This window comes from Pinus tabuliformis, chromosome 2_2, assembly GCF_031772625.1.
Source record: "Pinus tabuliformis cultivar Carrire ecotype Pingquan chromosome 2_2, CPIR1, whole genome shotgun sequence".
In the NCBI taxonomy this organism is placed as follows: Eukaryota; Viridiplantae; Streptophyta; class Pinopsida; order Pinales; family Pinaceae; genus Pinus; species Pinus tabuliformis.
In genome coordinates, this window is record NC_142300.1 from 395,898,825 (window position 1) to 395,920,085 (window position 21,261).

The following is a 21,261-nucleotide window of genomic DNA, read 5'->3' on the forward strand; positions in this document are numbered from 1 at the left end:
ATACCCAATCCGTTAACGGGATTGGATAAATGAAACCTGCTTTCAACAGCTTCTCGACTTCTGCTTTAATCGCAGCCGCTTTCCGAGGGTGAATTTGACGCAACCGTTGCCGGACGGGTTTAGCATTCGGGTAGGTCTTTATTTCATGAACAATAATGGCAGGATCGATTCCCGGCATTTCCTCGTAAGACCAGGCAAACACATCGCGGAATTCTTGGAATAGGGCCTTGTAAGTTTGGATTTCATCTTCTGTACATGAGGCACCTATATGAATGTTTTCCTCAATTCCGGGTTTCACTGAAATATCAATGGGAATAGTACGAGAAATATTCCCTAAATTCAACTCTGAATCAGAATGTTTCGTTGGATTCTGAGCGTCTTTGACATATTCAGCGGTAAAGATAGATGAAAAATCATTTTCAAAAGCATCATCCTTAGGTAAAAACGAAGATCTGTGATGAAGATCTTCCCATGGTAGATCGTCTACACTTAGGATTTCGCGAAGTTGCTTGTCAGATGACACGACTTCGGGAAACGCTATCCATTCTAAGGTTGATGTGAAAAGTGATTCTTCATTGACCACATTCATTTGGTCGAGCTCGGCTGAACGCGAGTCGGTAAAAGACATGACAGCTTCATAAGCAATTTCATATGGACTCAAAGGCATAGCATCACCGAATGAGTCTATTTCAGATTCAGATGGGACAATCCAAGGATCATCATAAATAATGTTGTCTGACGTAATCATATGAATTGATGCAAATGAAGGATCTGCGTTGATTGGAGGGAAAGGAAAAGTTCCCAGTAAACCGGAATCTTTAACTAAACCTACGCCAACGTCCCTATAAGGGATTGTCGTCTTACCGACATGCTGGATACTCTTTGAAGAGGCTGGGTCGGATGAAAAGTATGTCAGCTGATCAATGGTTACGATCTTACCGTTATATGGAAACTTTATTACTCTGAAGACCGATGAAACGACCGCTGTCATAGCATATGACCAACTTCGACCCAAAAGAAGGTTGTAGTCTAGAGGGGCATCAACCACCTCCACATCCAGACTAACGGTTTTACCTTCTACCCCTATAGGCAATTCCTGTAGAATACCAAACGGACGGAACCCACGGCCATCAAAGGCCTTAAGGATGGTCGGGGATTGGTTCAACGAAGGAGAACCAAGCGATCTCCAACATTGAATCGACATAATACACGTAGAAGCTCCCTCATCAATCACAGTCCGATGAATAGGCCTGTTTTTGACTATCACTGGAATTTGGAAAGCCATTTGATGGGGTAGACGCGGTGTACTATTTTCTAGATCGAAGATTATCAGGTTCGGGTCCTGAACATCAACAGCTCCGATAGCCGACAAAAGTAATTTTCGTTGTGCTGGGCATGATTGCAGCACTTCTAAAGCCGACATTGCTGAGGGTGAAACAGCTAAGTCCTCAACAATGTTGTAATTCTGGGCTGCTCTCGCATGTGGATTGAAAGCAGACCTTCGAAGTACACCCTTGGCGGGCGGTTTGATTACTAGGTCCGGGTTAGGTTTCTCGATCTGTAGTGGATCGGAACCGGGAGCTGAGGTTGATGGAATAGAATGAGAAGATTCTGCTTCCTTACCATCAACAGGAGCCTTACTACCATAATCTTGCGATCGAGTCGCAATCCTCACATGAGACATCATCAAAATGGGTTCTTCACTGGCAGTCGAGGAAGAACCTATCATCTTACTTTCCTGCTTTGGAAATGGATCTTTTAACACAGCAGGAGTGGGAGAACCTTTGACTATTTTCACAACCTCGGCCCGATGAGGGAAATCTCTCGTAAAATGATCCTCTTCACAAATAAGACAAGGATATCGAGGTTTGCGCTTTTCGTCATTGGTTTCCGACTTTTCCGTTTTCTCCTTCGGAGCCTTGTCTGCTTTAGCCTTCTTCTTTCCTTTCTTCTTTCCACCGTTTTTTGATTTGGCCGTAGATGACTCTACAGCGTGAATATCGGCGGAAAGTTCAGGAGAAGACTCTCCTGTCGGGGAATTGGGCAAAGTGATTATAGGAGTAGTTGAAGCCTTGGAAGACTTCTTCTTACTCTTTGTATTCACGATACCAATCATACCATCAGCGGCATGAGATCCCGAAGGAGCAGCAGTGATTTGATTCGATTTTGGAAGATCTGGAATCTTCTCGTGTAATGTACCCGACTGAGTATAAACTAAGTCAAGGTATTGCGCCTGAGCAATGACTTTCTCCTCAGTAACTACTCCGGCCTTAGCTACATCTTCAGTAATCTTCGGTAATAATGATTTAACAAACCATTCAACTAAGATTTGGTCCGGGATAAAAACTTTCACTAGTCTTCTTCGATGTCTCCACTCATGAATGTGATCAGAAATATACGTGGACGTCGATTGTTTTAGTGAAGTTAATAACTCCGTGCCGTTATCGTATCTGACCGGCAACTGAAAGTGAGTTAAGAACGAGGTAGCTAACTGGCTGAAATTGTAAAAAGAGGCCCGTGGTAACTCAATGTACCACTTGGCCGCGAGACCAATGAGTGTACGCTGGAAAAGACGTAAGCGGATCGAATCATCCGAGATAGAATTTGAAGCACACCAGAGGTGGTAAGTCATCACATGATTGGACGGATCCTCTCCAGACTTACCTTCGAACTTGGGTATATCGCTGGGAAAATTATTTGGCATTGGTGGCCAGAACGGAAGATATTGAATTGGATCGTTCGTTAGGCGCGTCAAGTCTGGTAAATCCAAAGTTGCGATAAACGGTAACTGCCGGTTAGGATCTCTAAAACTCTGGGTCACAAGACCAGTCCCAGGAGGAGGATATCCAGGATAACTAGGAACAGGAGTCGCATTAGGGATATTATATCCTCCTGGAAAACTAGGATTAACCGGACCGTACTGGGGTTGTTGAGGTTGTTGATAAGTGTACCCAAGATACGGTTGATACTGGTAAACCGGCTGTTGGACAGCTTGCCCATGTTGGTACTGTCCCTGGTACGGTTGTTGAACAAATTGAGGTTGAGTAGTGACAACCGTACTTATACCAGGCTGACCTGTAGGCATCTGGACCGTGGTTTGAATCGTAGATCCAGACAACGGTAAAGATGTCTGAGGAGTGGTTGCAGAGACAGTAGAAACCGGAGCTGTCGATACTCCAGAAGTAAGTGCGGCAGATGTAGCAGTAGTTGCAGCAGCCGTTTGAGATGGAGTACTAGTTGCAATTGGCGGCTGAGTAACTACCGAAGTTACAGAAGTTTGAACATTTGACTGGACAGGTTGCGGTTGCTGGGGTGGACCAGAAACTACGGGTTGTCCAGCTTGAGGTACCAACTGCATACTTGGCTGCAACACCTGTTGACCCTGTGATGGATCCCACACTAACATTCCAGGGTATTGACCTGTAACAGGTTGAGGATACTGAGATCCATAACCGGATTGAGGATAGGATTGATAATTGTAAGGTGCAGTTCCCATACCTTGAACATATGACTGACCTTGAGGTGGTTGATAACCTTGACCCGAGTATTGACCTTGAGGTAAATACGGATACTGGGGTTGACCTTGACCTTGAGGTTGATACCTGATCCAGATTTAAGCAGGAACGCAACAAATTACAGAGATAACCATATACACAGAGATGCAGCGGAAATAATACTTCATTTCATTAATGGAAAATACTGACATATGCTTACAAACAGAAATGGCAATAAACTAGCTAGGGCGATGGTAGCTTATCTCTGAGAAGAGATGTGATGGCTACATGCCTCTGAACTGTTCTGAACTGTATTACAATGAGGCTCGAAGGCCTATTTATTGTTGAGAAACAATGGAAAACCCTTCACATACCGAAACCTAACCCTAGAAGATGAAACGCCAAATTGTGGGCCCCGTTTGGGTAAATTGGTACATCAATTTCCCGGGGTCGTAACTTTGGAATACGATCTCCGTTTGACGCGTACGATAGCTCCTTAGAAAGATCTATCCGAGTACTACCACTTTGGGAGGCAACATAGGGCTTGGTCGCCCCAGAATTCCCAAAAAAACGTCGTTTAGGGCCTCAAAACGGCTCCGGAAGTTCAGGACCCGAAAAACTGCTAAAAATAGTAAACTGTGCTACAATTAAGGAAACTGAAAATGCTGAGAAAGACAATGGTGGGGGTCCAGGTGGACCTGGCAGGTGGCCACCAATATCCACCTGGATCATTCCTCCCCCCTTAGGAAGCAATGGTCCCCATTGCGTTGAGCTCCTCCATGAGATGAGGAAACCTCTGCTGAACTTGTTCCCTGGTGAGCCACTTGCCCTGCTGAAGGAGTTGGCCTGCTTTGACAACTCGATACAGTTGGATATGCTGTTGGCGAGTGTTCTTGATCTGTGTGTCCATGATCCGATCAGTTGCAGCTTGTTCCATGCAATCTGGATTTAATTCTGTGGGTTTGAGCTGTTCTGCAATGTCGGATGTGTCTAGCAATGGTGGAAAGTATGGCCGAAGGCGGTCCACATTGAACACTGGGTGCAGGCCAAGGAATGGGGGAATGCTGAGCTCAAATGCATTGTCTCCCATAGCCTTAGTAATGGTGTAAGGACCATATCGAAGTGGTCTCAATTTCCGATAGGCTCCAGTAAGGCGTTCCTTTTGCAAATGCAACCAGACTTTGTCGCCCACCTGAAACTTGTGTGGCACCCGGTGTTGATCATGTCGCTGCTTGTACTTGGCATTTGATTTCTCAAGAATGTCATGGACCTGCTGGCGAATATGTTGGATGCGCTCAATGAAGCTGGTGGCCTTATCTGTTTCGGACTGGACATGAGCTGAATTCATGTGAGTAGCTGCAAGTGGCATGGCCACATCAATGGGGCATAGTGGCTGGAATCCTAAACCCACCTGAAAAGGGCTATGGCCAGTGGAGCTGTGAAGAGCTCGGTTGTAGCTGTGTTGAACATAGGGGAGGCTCTCGTCCCATGTGCGTGGATGCTTTGAGTTATACATGCGCAGAATGTGCACAATCATCCTGTTGACAACCTCTGTCTGGCCATCAGTTTGAGGATGGAAGGCTGTGGACTTCGTGAGTTTGGTGTCCAGCATTGACCAGAGACTGGACCAAAATGTGCTGAGAAACCGACTGTCCCGATCTGAGATGATAGACTGTGGGATCCCAAAGTGCACCCACACTCGTTCAAAGAAGAGTTTAGCAGTGGCTTCTGCTGTGATATTCTTCTTGCAGGCCATCATAATGGCCATCTTTGAGAACCTGTCGACGACCACAAAAACACAGTCATTTCCATGCTTAGTGGAAGGAAGGCCTAACATGTAATCCATGGAGATGGATTCCCAAGGTCGACTAGGGGTAGGCAACGGGGTATAGAGGCCTTGCTTCTTAATGGTCGGTTTGGCAATGGCACAGGCAGTACATGATCGGATGTACTTCCCAACATCCTGTCGAAGATTCGGCCAATAGAAATAGTTTTGCAGTACTGCCACTGTTTTCTCGACCCCGAAATGCCCAGCAGCCCGACTGTAGTGTGCTTCCCAAATCATCTTGGCACGCTCGCTTGAAGGAACACAAAGGTGACCGAGGTGGCATAATAGGGCATCCTGGAGGTGAAAATCTGCAACCTGCCGACCCTCCAAGAGTGTCTGGTATGTGTGGCCGAATTCTGGGTCGCTTTTGTAGAGAAGTGGCCAATCAGAAGTCTCGTGCCCGCAAGAGTTGAGCACGGTGGTTAGCGCCATGATCGGTGGTCGACTGAGGCAATCTGCAACATTATTGGTGCTGCCCTTTTTATACTTGATATTCAAGTGAAACTGTTGCAGGTATGTAGACCACTTCTGATGGCGATCATTCTGCAATTTCCCTTGGGTCTGTATGAATTGCAGAGGTCGGTGGTCTGTGTGGATGACCGTTTCCTTCCCCAAAATGTAATGCTTCCATTGTCGGCAGGCCTGTACAATGGAATACATCTCTTTATCATAAGTGGGGTACTTCCGGACTGTGTCTGAAAGTGTTTCACTGTGATATGCCACTGGATGTCCATGTTGAGTAAGGACTGCCCCAATAGCATAGTCAGAGGCATCTGTCTCGACCTCAAATGGTTGTTGTAAATCTGGTAACGCGAGCACTGGTGCCGTGCAGAGGCGATCCTTCAACTCCCTGAATGCCTTCTGTTGAGATTCAGACCAAAAGAATTTTGCTTTCGCCCCGCCCTTGGTGACTTGACTCAAGGGCCAAGAAATATGAGAAAATCCCAACACAAACCTGCGGTAGAAGTTGGCAAGACCTAGAAAGCTGCGGAGCTCTGTTAGAGTGGTTGGAGAGGGCCAATCCCGAATGACTTGGACCTTGGCTGGATCGACATGCACCCCCTGTTCATCAATGATGTATCCCAGATACTGGACCTCGGTCATGCCAAAAGTGCATTTCTCCAAATTGGCACATAGCTTGTGTTGCCGCAGTGTTTGGAGAACCTGTCGGATGTGGTGGAGGTGCTCTTCCCAACTCTGGCTGAAGATCAGAATGTCATCCAAGTATACTACTACAAAGGAGTTGGTGAATGGCCGCAAGATGTCATCCATTAGCCTCATAAAGGTTGCAGGAGCATTCGTCAATCCGAAAGGCATGACCAACCATTCGAAGAGGCCCTCCTTGGATTTGAAGGCAGTCTTCCACACATCTGAGGGTTCAATTGGTACCTGGTGATATCCTGACTTCAGATCGATCTTGCTGAAATATTTCGCCCCCTTTAGTTGGTCTAGGAGGTCATCAATCCGCGGGATCGGGTACCTATTACGGACAGTGATCTTGTTCAGCGCCCGATAGTCAATACAGAGTCTCCACGTCCCATCCTTCTTCTGTACCAACACTATCGGGCTCCCACAGGGCGAAGAACTCGGACGGATGTGACCTTTCTGTAGGAGCTCCTGAATCTGCCTCTTGATTTCATTGTTCTCCAGAACGGAGCGCCGATAAATTGGTCCATTGGGTAGCGGCGCACCTGGGGTCAGATCAATGGAGTGCTTGACTTGACAGTGCAGAGGAACCCCTGCCGGGGAGGTGAAGATGTCTTTGTACTCCTCCACAATCTTGTCCATTTGTAGCTGCCGTGCAGAGGGACCTCGTTTGGAGGCCGCGGCCACTGTCTTCTTCTTCCCTTGAGGGCGTATCATCAGGAAAACAAATTTCCTGGTTTTGGAAATGATCTTACTGCATTGTTTTGCAGTAATCAAAGAGATGGCGGCAGGTGGTGGTACCTCTGGTATCCTGAACAACTTATTTCCCAATGTAATAATAACAGCACGGGGCCTTGATTCATACACAGCATGTCGCTTCCACAAGTATGGTTGTCCTAGTAATACATCACAAACTTCAAGGGGAGCAATGTCACACAATACCTCATCCGTGAAGGGCTTGATGTTGTATGGAAGGCGACACTGCTGGCTCACGCGAAGATCTCGCCCTTGGTAAAGCCACCCAATGGTGTATGGTTGTGGATGTGCTGTGGTCGGTAAGCCCAACCGCTTCACGACCTCTGCCGAAATGAGGTTCTTTTGACTCCCGCTATCAACAATGAACTGTATCGGGGAGCCCTTGACCCACATCTGGGAGTGGAAGAGACGCTCCTCCTCCTCTGGATCTTCGGGTTCATTTTTCTGGATCTTTGCGGTAGCAACAGTGGCGCTGGGATCCGCATCAATGATCTGCTTCCCTTTTTCATACCCCTTATCGGGTTCTGACTCAGAGTCGGAACATGCATCTGATTCTGAAACCTTTAGCTCAGCCACCAGTGACTGTTTGGCCCGACACTCACTTGTGTTGTGAGTGGAGCTCTTATGGAACTCGCACCATTTTCCAGTGTCCTTTCTCGGCTTCGCGGCGTTGCTCTTTGCTTGCAGCTTCAGCTGGTTGTCTTGGGCTGTCCCGCCTTGGCTTTGTCCTTTGTTCTGTGGTTTAGGGGCACCTTTCCCCTGCTTTGGATTCGCAGATCCAAAGTCTCGCTTCTTTTGTTTAAACTTCTGCTCGACTTTGACGGCATACCGGTATGCTGCGCCGAGCGAGGGGATGTTTAGGAACTGTATTTCTTCCTGGATGTACTTGTGCAGGCAGCCACGGTATTTGAGTATCAAATGTTGCTCCGAATCCTTGATACCCAACTTTGTGCGAAGGGTATGGAAAAGATTGGTGAACTCCGGCACATCTTGGTCCCTTCCCTGCCGCAGCGTGGTCCACTTTATGTATTCATCCTCATAGCTTCCGACAGGGTAGTACTGCTCCTTGATGGCATCCCGGAACGAATCCCAGGTGGGTGCGGCTGAAAATAGTGAGCCAGTACTTTCATCCTTCTGCTCGCAGTAGGTTTCCCACCAGTCCTTGACGTGGGGGGCTGCTTTGAGAAGAGCAAAAACAATCTTTTCCCGACTCGAAAATTCATGAACAGAAAAATAACCCTCTAGCAGATTTAACCATTTATCTACGGCATCGGCGTCTATCTGACCCTCGAATATGGGGATTTCAAAATTAACTTGTACCTTAAAGGGTGTGGCGTTTCCAGAGGAGCTGCTGGAAGCCGATGCGCCGCTTCTGGGTAGCCGCTGAAGGATCTGCGCAAAGCTGTCCATCATCGCGTTCCGTTGTCGCTCGAGCGCTTCTTCGAGCAAGATTTTGATGGGATCTCCTGCCCCCTCGTCTTTCTTCTCGTCCGCCATGGGAGGCCGTCGGGATTTGCGAGGCTGGTCTTGCAAAGGTTCAACCAGTTCAAGCCCTAACTCCTTATATCCCGACCTTGTTGGGGACATGCAAAGAAAAACAGAGAAAAAGCAGACCGCTCTGATACCACTGATCCAGATTTAAACAGGAACGCAACAAATTACAGAGATAACCATATACACAAAGATGCAGCGGAAATAATACTTCATTTCATTAATGGAAAATACTGACATATGCTTACAAACAGAAATGGCAATAAACTAGCTAGGGCGATGGTAGCTTATCTCTGAGAAGAGATGTGATGGCTACATGCCTCTGAACTGTTCTGAACTGTATTACAATGAGGCTCGAAGGCCTATTTATTGTTGAGAAACAATGGAAAACCCTTCACATACCGAAACCTAACCCTAGAAGATGAAACGCCAAATTGTGGGCCCCGTTTGGGTAAATTGGTACATCAATTTCCCGGGGTCGTAACTTTGGCATACGATCTCCGTTTGACGCGTACGATAGCTCGTTAGAAAGATCTATCCGAGTACTACCACTTTGGGAGGCAACACAGGGCTTGGTCGCCCCAGAATTCCAAAAAAACGTCGTTTAGGGCCTCAAAACGGCTCCGGAAGTTCAGGACCCGAAAAACTGCTAAAAATAGTAAACTGTGCTACAATTAAGGAAACTGAAAATGCTGAGAAAGACAATGGTGGGGGTCCAGGTGGACCTGGCAGGTGGCCACCAATATCCACCTGGATCATTCCTCCCCCCTTAGGAAGCAATGGTCCCCATTGCGTTGAGCTCCTCCATGAGATGAGGAAACCTCTGCTGAACTTGTTCCCTGGTGAGCCACTTGCCCTGCTGAAGGAGTTGGCCTGCTTTGACAACTCGATACAGTTGGATATGCTGTTGGCGAGTGTTCTTGATCTGTGTGTCCATGATCCGATCAGTTGCAGCTTGTTCCATGCAATCTGGATTTAATTCTGTGGGTTTGAGCTGTTCTGCAATGTCGGATGTGTCTAGCAATGGTGGAAAGTATGGCCGAAGGCGGTCCACATTGAACACTGGGTGCAGGCCAAGGAATGGGGGAATGCTGAGCTCAAATGCATTGTCTCCCATAGCCTTAGTAATGGTGTAAGGACCATATCGAAGTGGTCTCAATTTCCGATAGGCTCCAGTAAGGCGTTCCTTTTGCAAATGCAACCAGACTTTGTCGCCCACCTGAAACTTGTGTGGCACCCGGTGTTGATCATGTCGCTGCTTGTACTTGGCATTTGATTTCTCAAGAATGTCATGGACCTGCTGGCGAATATGTTGGATGCGCTCAATGAAGCTGGTGGCCTTATCTGTTTCGGACTGGACATGAGCTGAATTCATGTGAGTAGCTGCAAGTGGCATGGCCACATCAATGGGGCATAGTGGCTGGAATCCTAAACCCACCTGAAAAGGGCTATGGCCAGTGGAGCTGTGAAGAGCTCGGTTGTAGCTGTGCTGAACATAGGGGAGGCTCTCGTCCCATGTGCGTGGATGCTTTGAGTTATACATGCGCAGAATGTGCACAATCATCCTGTTGACAACCTCTGTCTGGCCATCAGTTTGAGGATGGAAGGCTGTGGACTTCGTGAGTTTGGTGTCCAGCATTGACCAGAGACTGGACCAAAATGTGCTGAGAAACCGACTGTCCCGATCTGAGATGATAGACTGTGGGATCCCAAAGTGCACCCACACTCGTTCAAAGAAGAGTTTAGCAGTGGCTTCTGCTGTGATATTCTTCTTGCAGGCCATCATAATGGCCATCTTTGAGAACCTGTCGACGACCACAAAAACACAGTCATTTCCATGCTTAGTGGAAGGAAGGCCTGACATGTAATCCATGGAGATGGATTCCCAAGGTCGACTAGGGGTAGGCAACGGGGTATAGAGGCCTTGCTTCTTAATGGTCGGTTTGGCAATGGCACAGGCAGTACATGATCGGATGTACTTCCCAACATCCTGTCGAAGATTCGGCCAATAGAAATAGTTTTGCAGTACTGCCACTGTTTTCTCGACCCCGAAATGCCCAGCAGCCCGACTGTAGTGTGCTTCCCAAATCATCTTGGCACGCTCGCTTGAAGGAACACAAAGGTGACCGAGGTGGCATAATAGGGCATCCTGGAGGTGAAAATCTGCAACCTGCCGACCCTCCAAGAGTGTCTGGTATGTGTGGCCGAATTCTGGGTCGCTTTTGTAGAGAAGTGGCCAATCAGAAGTCTCGTGCCCGCAAGAGTTGAGCACGGTGGTTAGCGCCATGATCGGTGGTCGACTGAGGCAATCTGCAACATTATTGGTGCTGCCCTTTTTATACTTGATATTCAAGTGAAACTGTTGCAGGTATGTAGACCACTTCTGATGGCGATCATTCTGCAATTTCCCTTGGGTCTGTATGAATTGCAGAGGTCGGTGGTCTGTGTGGATGACCGTTTCCTTCCCCAAAATGTAATGCTTCCATTGTCGGCAGGCCTGTACAATGGAATACATCTCTTTATCATAAGTGGGGTACTTCCGGACTGTGTCTGAAAGTGTTTCACTGTGATATGCCACTGGATGTCCATGTTGAGTAAGGACTGCCCCAATAGCATAGTCAGAGGCATCTGTCTCGACCTCAAATGGTTGTTGTAAATCTGGTAACGCGAGCACTGGTGCCGTGCAGAGGCGATCCTTCAACTCCCTGAATGCCTTCTGTTGAGATTCAGACCAAAAGAATTTTGCTTTCGCCCCGCCCTTGGTGACTTGACTCAAGGGCCAAGAAATATGAGAAAATCCCAACACAAACCTGCGGTAGAAGTTGGCAAGACCTAGAAAGCTGCGGAGCTCTGTTAGAGTGGTTGGAGAGGGCCAATCCCGAATGACTTGGACCTTGGCTGGATCGACATGCACCCCCTGTTCATCAATGATGTATCCCAGATACTGGACCTCGGTCATGCCAAAAGTGCATTTCTCCAAATTGGCACATAGCTTGTGTTGCCGCAGTGTTTGGAGAACCTGTCGGATGTGGTGGAGGTGCTCTTCCCAACTCTGGCTGAAGATCAGAATGTCATCCAAGTATACTACTACAAAGGAGTTGGTGAATGGCCGCAAGATGTCATCCATTAGCCTCATAAAGGTTGCAGGAGCATTCGTCAATCCGAAAGGCATGACCAACCATTCGAAGAGGCCCTCCTTGGATTTGAAGGCAGTCTTCCACACATCTGAGGGTTCAATTGGTACCTGGTGATATCCTGACTTCAGATCGATCTTGCTGAAATATTTCGCCCCCTTTAGTTGGTCTAGGAGGTCATCAATCCGCGGGATCGGGTACCTATTACGGACAGTGATCTTGTTCAGCGCCCGATAGTCAATACAGAGTCTCCACGTCCCATCCTTCTTCTGTACCAACACTATCGGGCTCCCACAGGGCGAAGAACTCGGACGGATGTGACCTTTCTGTAGGAGCTCCTGAATCTGCCTCTTGATTTCATTGTTCTCCAGAACGGAGCGCCGATAAATTGGTCCATTGGGTAGCGGCGCACCTGGGGTCAGATCAATGGAGTGCTTGACTTGACAGTGCAGAGGAACCCCTGCCGGGGAGGTGAAGATGTCTTTGTACTCCTCCACAATCTTGTCCATTTGTAGCTGCCGTGCAGAGGGACCTCGTTTGGAGGCCGCGGCCACTGTCTTCTTCTTCCCTTGAGGGCGTATCATCAGGAAAACAAATTTCCTGGTTTTGGAAATGATCTTACTGCATTGTTTTGCAGTAATCAAAGAGATGGCGGCAGGTGGTGGTACCTCTGGTATCCTGAACAACTTATTTCCCAATGTAATAATAACAGCACGGGGCCTTGATTCATACACAGCATGTCGCTTCCACAAGTATGGTTGTCCTAGTAATACATCACAAACTTCAAGGGGAGCAATGTCACACAATACCTCATCCGTGAAGGGCTTGATGTTGTATGGAAGGCGACACTGCTGGCTCACGCGAAGATCTCGCCCTTGGTAAAGCCACCCAATGGTGTATGGTTGTGGATGTGCTGTGGTCGGTAAGCCCAACCGCTTCACGACCTCTGCCGAAATGAGGTTCTTTTGACTCCCGCTATCAACAATGAACTGTATCGGGGAGCCCTTGACCCACATCTGGGAGTGGAAGAGACGCTCCTCCTCCTCTGGATCTTCGGGTTCATTTTTCTGGATCTTTGCGGTAGCAACAGTGGCGCTGGGATCCGCATCAATGATCTGCTTCCCTTTTTCATACCCCTTATCGGGTTCTGACTCAGAGTCGGAACATGCATCTGATTCTGAAACCTTTAGCTCAGCCACCAGTGACTGTTTGGCCCGACACTCACTTGTGTTGTGAGTGGAGCTCTTATGGAACTCGCACCATTTTCCAGTGTCCTTTCTCGGCTTCGCGGCGTTGCTCTTTGCTTGCAGCTTCAGCTGGTTGTCTTGGGCTGTCCCGCCTTGGCTTTGTCCTTTGTTCTGTGGTTTAGGGGCACCTTTCCCCTGCTTTGGATTCGCAGATCCAAAGTCTCGCTTCTTTTGTTTAAACTTCTGCTCGACTTTGACGGCATACCGGTATGCTGCGCCGAGCGAGGGGATGTTTAGGAACTGTATTTCTTCCTGGATGTACTTGTGCAGGCAGCCACGGTATTTGAGTATCAAATGTTGCTCCGAATCCTTGATACCCAACTTTGTGCGAAGGGTATGGAAAAGATTGGTGAACTCCGGCACATCTTGGTCCCTTCCCTGCCGCAGCGTGGTCCACTTTATGTATTCATCCTCATAGCTTCCGACAGGGTAGTACTGCTCCTTGATGGCATCCCGGAACGAATCCCAGGTGGGTGCGGCTGAAAATAGTGAGCCAGTACTTTCATCCTTCTGCTCGCAGTAGGTTTCCCACCAGTCCTTGACGTGGGGGGCTGCTTTGAGAAGAGCAAAAACAATCTTTTCCCGACTCGAAAATTCATGAACAGAAAAATAACCCTCTAGCAGATTTAACCATTTATCTACGGCATCGGCGTCTATCTGACCCTCGAATATGGGGATTTCAAAATTAACTTGTACCTTAAAGGGTGTGGCGTTTCCAGAGGAGCTGCTGGAAGCCGATGCGCCGCTTCTGGGTAGCCGCTGAAGGATCTGCGCAAAGCTGTCCATCATCGCGTTCCGTTGTCGCTCGAGCGCTTCTTCGAGCAAGATTTTGATGGGATCTCCTGCCCCCTCGTCTTTCTTCTCGTCCGCCATGGGAGGCCGTCGGGATTTGCGAGGCTGGTCTTGCAAAGGTTCAACCAGTTCAAGCCCTAACTCCTTATATCCCGACCTTGTTGGGGACATGCAAAGAAAAACAGAGAAAAAGCAGACCGCTCTGATACCACTGATCCAGATTTAAACAGGAACGCAACAAATTACAGAGATAACCATATACACAAAGATGCAGCGGAAATAATACTTCATTTCATTAATGGAAAATACTGACATATGCTTACAAACAGAAATGGCAATAAACTAGCTAGGGCGATGGTAGCTTATCTCTGAGAAGAGATGTGATGGCTACATGCCTCTGAACTGTTCTGAACTGTATTACAATGAGGCTCGAAGGCCTATTTATTGTTGAGAAACAATGGAAAACCCTTCACATACCGAAACCTAACCCTAGAAGATGAAACGCCAAATTGTGGGCCCCGTTTGGGTAAATTGGTACATCAATTTCCCGGGGTCGTAACTTTGGCATACGATCTCCGTTTGACGCGTACGATAGCTCGTTAGAAAGATCTATCCGAGTACTACCACTTTGGGAGGCAACATAGGGCTTGGTCGCCCCAGAATTCCAAAAAAAACGTCGTTTAGGGCCTCAAAACGGCTCCGGAAGTTCAGGACCCGAAAAACTGCTAAAAATAGTAAACTGTGCTACAATTAAGGAAACTGAAAATGCTGAGAAAGACAATGGTGGGGGTCCAGGTGGACCTGGCAGGTGGCCACCAATATCCACCTGGATCATTCCTCCCCCCTTAGGAAGCAATGGTCCCCATTGCGTTGAGCTCCTCCATGAGATGAGGAAACCTCTGCTGAACTTGTTCCCTGGTGAGCCACTTGCCCTGCTGAAGGAGTTGGCCTGCTTTGACAACTCGATACAGTTGGATATGCTGTTGGCGAGTGTTCTTGATCTGTGTGTCCATGATCCGATCAGTTGCAGCTTGTTCCATGCAATCTGGATTTAATTCTGTGGGTTTGAGCTGTTCTGCAATGTCGGATGTGTCTAGCAATGGTGGAAAGTATGGCCGAAGGCGGTCCACATTGAACACTGGGTGCAGGCCAAGGAATGGGGGAATGCTGAGCTCAAATGCATTGTCTCCCATAGCCTTAGTAATGGTGTAAGGACCATATCGAAGTGGTCTCAATTTCCGATAGGCTCCAGTAAGGCGTTCCTTTTGCAAATGCAACCAGACTTTGTCGCCCACCTGAAACTTGTGTGGCACCCGGTGTTGATCATGTCGCTGCTTGTACTTGGCATTTGATTTCTCAAGAATGTCATGGACCTGCTGGCGAATATGTTGGATGCGCTCAATGAAGCTGGTGGCCTTATCTGTTTCGGACTGGACATGAGCTGAATTCATGTGAGTAGCTGCAAGTGGCATGGCCACATCAATGGGGCATAGTGGCTGGAATCCTAAACCCACCTGAAAAGGGCTATGGCCAGTGGAGCTGTGAAGAGCTCGGTTGTAGCTGTGTTGAACATAGGGGAGGCTCTCGTCCCATGTGCGTGGATGCTTTGAGTTATACATGCGCAGAATGTGCACAATCATCCTGTTGACAACCTCTGTCTGGCCATCAGTTTGAGGATGGAAGGCTGTGGACTTCGTGAGTTTGGTGTCCAGCATTGACCAGAGACTGGACCAAAATGTGCTGAGAAACCGACTGTCCCGATCTGAGATGATAGACTGTGGGATCCCAAAGTGCACCCACACTCGTTCAAAGAAGAGTTTAGCAGTGGCTTCTGCTGTGATATTCTTCTTGCAGGCCATCATAATGGCCATCTTTGAGAACCTGTCGACGACCACAAAAACACAGTCATTTCCATGCTTAGTGGAAGGAAGGCCTGACATGTAATCCATGGAGATGGATTCCCAAGGTCGACTAGGGGTAGGCAACGGGGTATAGAGGCCTTGCTTCTTAATGGTCGGTTTGGCAATGGCACAGGCAGTACATGATCGGATGTACTTCCCAACATCCTGTCGAAGATTCGGCCAATAGAAATAGTTTTGCAGTACTGCCACTGTTTTCTCGACCCCGAAATGCCCAGCAGCCCGACTGTAGTGTGCTTCCCAAATCATCTTGGCACGCTCGCTTGAAGGAACACAAAGGTGACCGAGGTGGCATAATAGGGCATCCTGGAGGTGAAAATCTGCAACCTGCCGACCCTCCAAGAGTGTCTGGTATGTGTGGCCGAATTCTGGGTCGCTTTTGTAGAGAAGTGGCCAATCAGAAGTCTCGTGCCCGCAAGAGTTGAGCACGGTGGTTAGCGCCATGATCGGTGGTCGACTGAGGCAATCTGCAACATTATTGGTGCTGCCCTTTTTATACTTGATATTCAAGTGAAACTGTTGCAGGTATGTAGACCACTTCTGATGGCGATCATTCTGCAATTTCCCTTGGGTCTGTATGAATTGCAGAGGTCGGTGGTCTGTGTGGATGACCGTTTCCTTCCCCAAAATGTAATGCTTCCATTGTCGGCAGGCCTGTACAATGGAATACATCTCTTTATCATAAGTGGGGTACTTCCGGACTGTGTCTGAAAGTGTTTCACTGTGATATGCCACTGGATGTCCATGTTGAGTAAGGACTGCCCCAATAGCATAGTCAGAGGCATCTGTCTCGACCTCAAATGGTTGTTGTAAATCTGGTAACGCGAGCACTGGTGCCGTGCAGAGGCGATCCTTCAACTCCCTGAATGCCTTCTGTTGAGATTCAGACCAAAAGAATTTTGCTTTCGCCCCGCCCTTGGTGACTTGACTCAAGGGCCAAGAAATATGAGAAAATCCCAACACAAACCTGCGGTAGAAGTTGGCAAGACCTAGAAAGCTGCGGAGCTCTGTTAGAGTGGTTGGAGAGGGCCAATCCCGAATGACTTGGACCTTGGCTGGATCGACATGCACCCCCTGTTCATCAATGATGTATCCCAGATACTGGACCTCGGTCATGCCAAAAGTGCATTTCTCCAAATTGGCACATAGCTTGTGTTGCCGCAGTGTTTGGAGAACCTGTCGGATGTGGTGGAGGTGCTCTTCCCAACTCTGGCTGAAGATCAGAATGTCATCCAAGTATACTACTACAAAGGAGTTGGTGAATGGCCGCAAGATGTCATCCATTAGCCTCATAAAGGTTGCAGGAGCATTCGTCAATCCGAAAGGCATGACCAACCATTCGAAGAGGCCCTCCTTGGATTTGAAGGCAGTCTTCCACACATCTGAGGGTTCAATTGGTACCTGGTGATATCCTGACTTCAGATCGATCTTGCTGAAATATTTCGCCCCCTTTAGTTGGTCTAGGAGGTCATCAATCCGCGGGATCGGGTACCTATTACGGACAGTGATCTTGTTCAGCGCCCGATAGTCAATACAGAGTCTCCACGTCCCATCCTTCTTCTGTACCAACACTATCGGGCTCCCACAGGGCGAAGAACTCGGACGGATGTGACCTTTCTGTAGGAGCTCCTGAATCTGCCTCTTGATTTCATTGTTCTCCAGAACGGAGCGCCGATAAATTGGTCCATTGGGTAGCGGCGCACCTGGGGTCAGATCAATGGAGTGCTTGACTTGACAGTGCAGAGGAACCCCTGCCGGGGAGGTGAAGATGTCTTTGTACTCCTCCACAATCTTGTCCATTTGTAGCTGCCGTGCAGAGGGACCTCGTTTGGAGGCCGCGGCCACTGTCTTCTTCTTCCCTTGAGGGCGTATCATCAGGAAAACAAATTTCCTGGTTTTGGAAATGATCTTACTGCATTGTTTTGCAGTAATCAAAGAGATGGCGGCAGGTGGTGGTACCTCTGGTATCCTGAACAACTTATTTCCCAATGTAATAATAACAGCACGGGGCCTTGATTCATACACAGCATGTCGCTTCCACAAGTATGGTTGTCCTAGTAATACATCACAAACTTCAAGGGGAGCAATGTCACACAATACCTCATCCGTGAAGGGCTTGATGTTGTATGGAAGGCGACACTGCTGGCTCACGCGAAGATCTCGCCCTTGGTAAAGCCACCCAATGGTGTATGGTTGTGGATGTGCTGTGGTCGGTAAGCCCAACCGCTTCACGACCTCTGCCGAAATGAGGTTCTTTTGACTCCCGCTATCAACAATGAACTGTATCGGGGAGCCCTTGACCCACATCTGGGAGTGGAAGAGACGCTCCTCCTCCTCTGGATCTTCGGGTTCATTTTTCTGGATCTTTGCGGTAGCAACAGTGGCGCTGGGATCCGCATCAATGATCTGCTTCCCTTTTTCATACCCCTTATCGGGTTCTGACTCAGAGTCGGAACATGCATCTGATTCTGAAACCTTTAGCTCAGCCACCAGTGACTGTTTGGCCCGACACTCACTTGTGTTGTGAGTGGAGCTCTTATGGAACTCGCACCATTTTCCAGTGTCCTTTCTCGGCTTCGCGGCGTTGCTCTTTGCTTGCAGCTTCAGCTGGTTGTCTTGGGCTGTCCCGCCTTGGCTTTGTCCTTTGTTCTGTGGTTTAGGGGCACCTTTCCCCTGCTTTGGATTCGCAGATCCAAAGTCTCGCTTCTTTTGTTTAAACTTCTGCTCGACTTTGACGGCATACCGGTATGCTGCGCCGAGCGAGGGGATGTTTAGGAACTGTATTTCTTCCTGGATGTACTTGTGCAGGCAGCCACGGTATTTGAGTATCAAATGTTGCTCCGAATCCTTGATACCCAACTTTGTGCGAAGGGTATGGAAAAGATTGGTGAACTCCGGCACATCTTGGTCCCTTCCCTGCCGCAGCGTGGTCCACTTTATGTATTCATCCTCATAGCTTCCGACAGGGTAGTACTGCTCCTTGATGGCATCCCGGAACGAATCCCAGGTGGGTGCGGCTGAAAATAGTGAGCCAGTACTTTCATCCTTCTGCTCGCAGTAGGTTTCCCACCAGTCCTTGACGTGGGGGGCTGCTTTGAGAAGAGCAAAAACAATCTTTTCCCGACTCGAAAATTCATGAACAGAAAAATAACCCTCTAGCAGATTTAACCATTTATCTACGGCATCGGCGTCTATCTGACCCTCGAATATGGGGATTTCAAAATTAACTTGTACCTTAAAGGGTGTGGCGTTTCCAGAGGAGCTGCTGGAAGCCGATGCGCCGCTTCTGGGTAGCCGCTGAAGGATCTGCGCAAAGCTGTCCATCATCGCGTTCCGTTGTCGCTCGAGCGCTTCTTCGAGCAAGATTTTGATGGGATCTCCTGCCCCCTCGTCTTTCTTCTCGTCCGCCATGGGAGGCCGTCGGGATTTGCGAGGCTGGTCTTGCAAAGGTTCAACCAGTTCAAGCCCTAACTCCTTATATCCCGACCTTGTTGGGGACATGCAAAGAAAAACAGAGAAAAAGCAGACCGCTCTGATACCACTGATCCAGATTTAAGCAGGAACGCAACAAATTACAGAGATAACCATATACACAAAGATGCAGCGGAAATAATACTTCATTTCATTAATGGAAAATACTGACATATGCTTACAAACAGAAATGGCAATAAACTAGCTAGGGCGATGGTAGCTTATCTCTGAGAAGAGATGTGATGGCTACATGCCTCTGAACTGTTCTGAACTGTATTACAATGAGGCTCGAAGGCCTATTTATTGTTGAGAAACAATGGAAAACCCTTCACATACCGAAACCTAACCCTAGAAGATGAAACGCCAAATTGTGGGCCCCGTTTGGGTAAATTGGTACATCAATTTCCCGGGGTCGTAACTTTGGAATACGATCTCCGTTTGACGCGTACGATAGCTCCTTAGAAAGATCTATCCGAGTACTACCACTTTGGGAGGCAACATAGGGCTCGGTCGCCCCAGAATTCCAAAAAAACGTCGTTTAGGGCCTCAAAACGGCTCCGGAAGTTCAGGACCCGAAAAACTGCTAAAAATAGTAAACTGTGCTACAATTAAGGAAACTGAAAATGCTGAGAAAGACAATGGTGGGGGTCCAGGTGGACCTGGCAGGTGGCCACCAATATCCACCTGGATCAATACCCTTGGGGTTGATACCCTTGAGGTTGCCATCCTTGGGGTAAATATTGATACTGAGGTTGACCCTGGGGTACATATTGAGGCTGGGGTTGACCTTGAGGCATGTATTGCACCATAGGTACATACTGACCTTGAGGTTGCCCCCCAGACACGATTTGTGTACCTTGAGGTTGCCCCCCAGGCGTTAACTGAGGCTGCCCCCCGGGCGGTAATTGGCCACCTTGAGGTTGGGAAACGGGAACTGAACCTGACATCATGTAAATGTCTCCTACACCCAATGGTATATTACCATTGTTTCCAGCTAATAACCCATGATCAATGGGTTGAGGAGATGCCCCCGCAAAGGTACCAGAAAGTGATTGATACCCGGTGGGAACAGAAGGACCGCCGTGTAAGAAGGATTCAGGAGTTTGAGTAAACACGGACGACATACCAGACATATTTACAGGAGTATAAACACCTCCAGGTGGAAAGGGAGTACGAGGTGTAGAAAAACCTACCCCTGAGTTGTCTAAATAATTGGTTAACGAAAGGTACCAAGTAGTACTTCTAGGAGGACTGTAAAAGATAGATTCACGCTCCCTGAGATCAATAGTAAGTTGATCTTCAAGGTTAGAGACGCCTATTTCTTCCTCTGGAGCAAGTTCTTCGATAGCAATCAGACCAGTAGGAAGATTTTCGGTGATAACTCGTTCTACTCTTGGTGAATCTGGAACACTAGAAGTCAGAGTAACATGTTCAGATATTTCAGGTTCTTCGCCTGTATCACTAGCAGACAAAAAACTACCAACAAGCTCAGAAACTGTAACAGCTTCGGGATTATAACCTGTCTCTAGGCCTTGGTAATCTGAATGGACTACCAAGGAAGATTCTCCTTCTTCAGGTGAACCTACTCTACTGCCACTAGGAGGAGTTACAAGGACCTTTAAACCTTCTAGATTACTGGGGTCGTCTCGAGGAGGTTCACCCCGAAGTCTACGGGATCTTCTCAACAATTCGGCCACATAAACAACTTCAGGAGACTGGCCCCGAAGTCTACGGGACTGTCTCGGTAATTCCGCCACAGCTAAAAACTTTTAACTACTACACACGAAAACAAAGTAAAATCTCAAATCAAACCACCTAAAGTCTCTAAAGAACCAAACAAATTTGAATCACACGCCTAAAGAATCTAGGGCGTCAAACCAAGCACAAACAATAGCCTTCCAGACCGAAAACGCTAGTTGGAGATGAAACCCAACATCGCCGGATTCAGTACAGCAGTGGCGGGTGGAACAGTTACCCCGACAA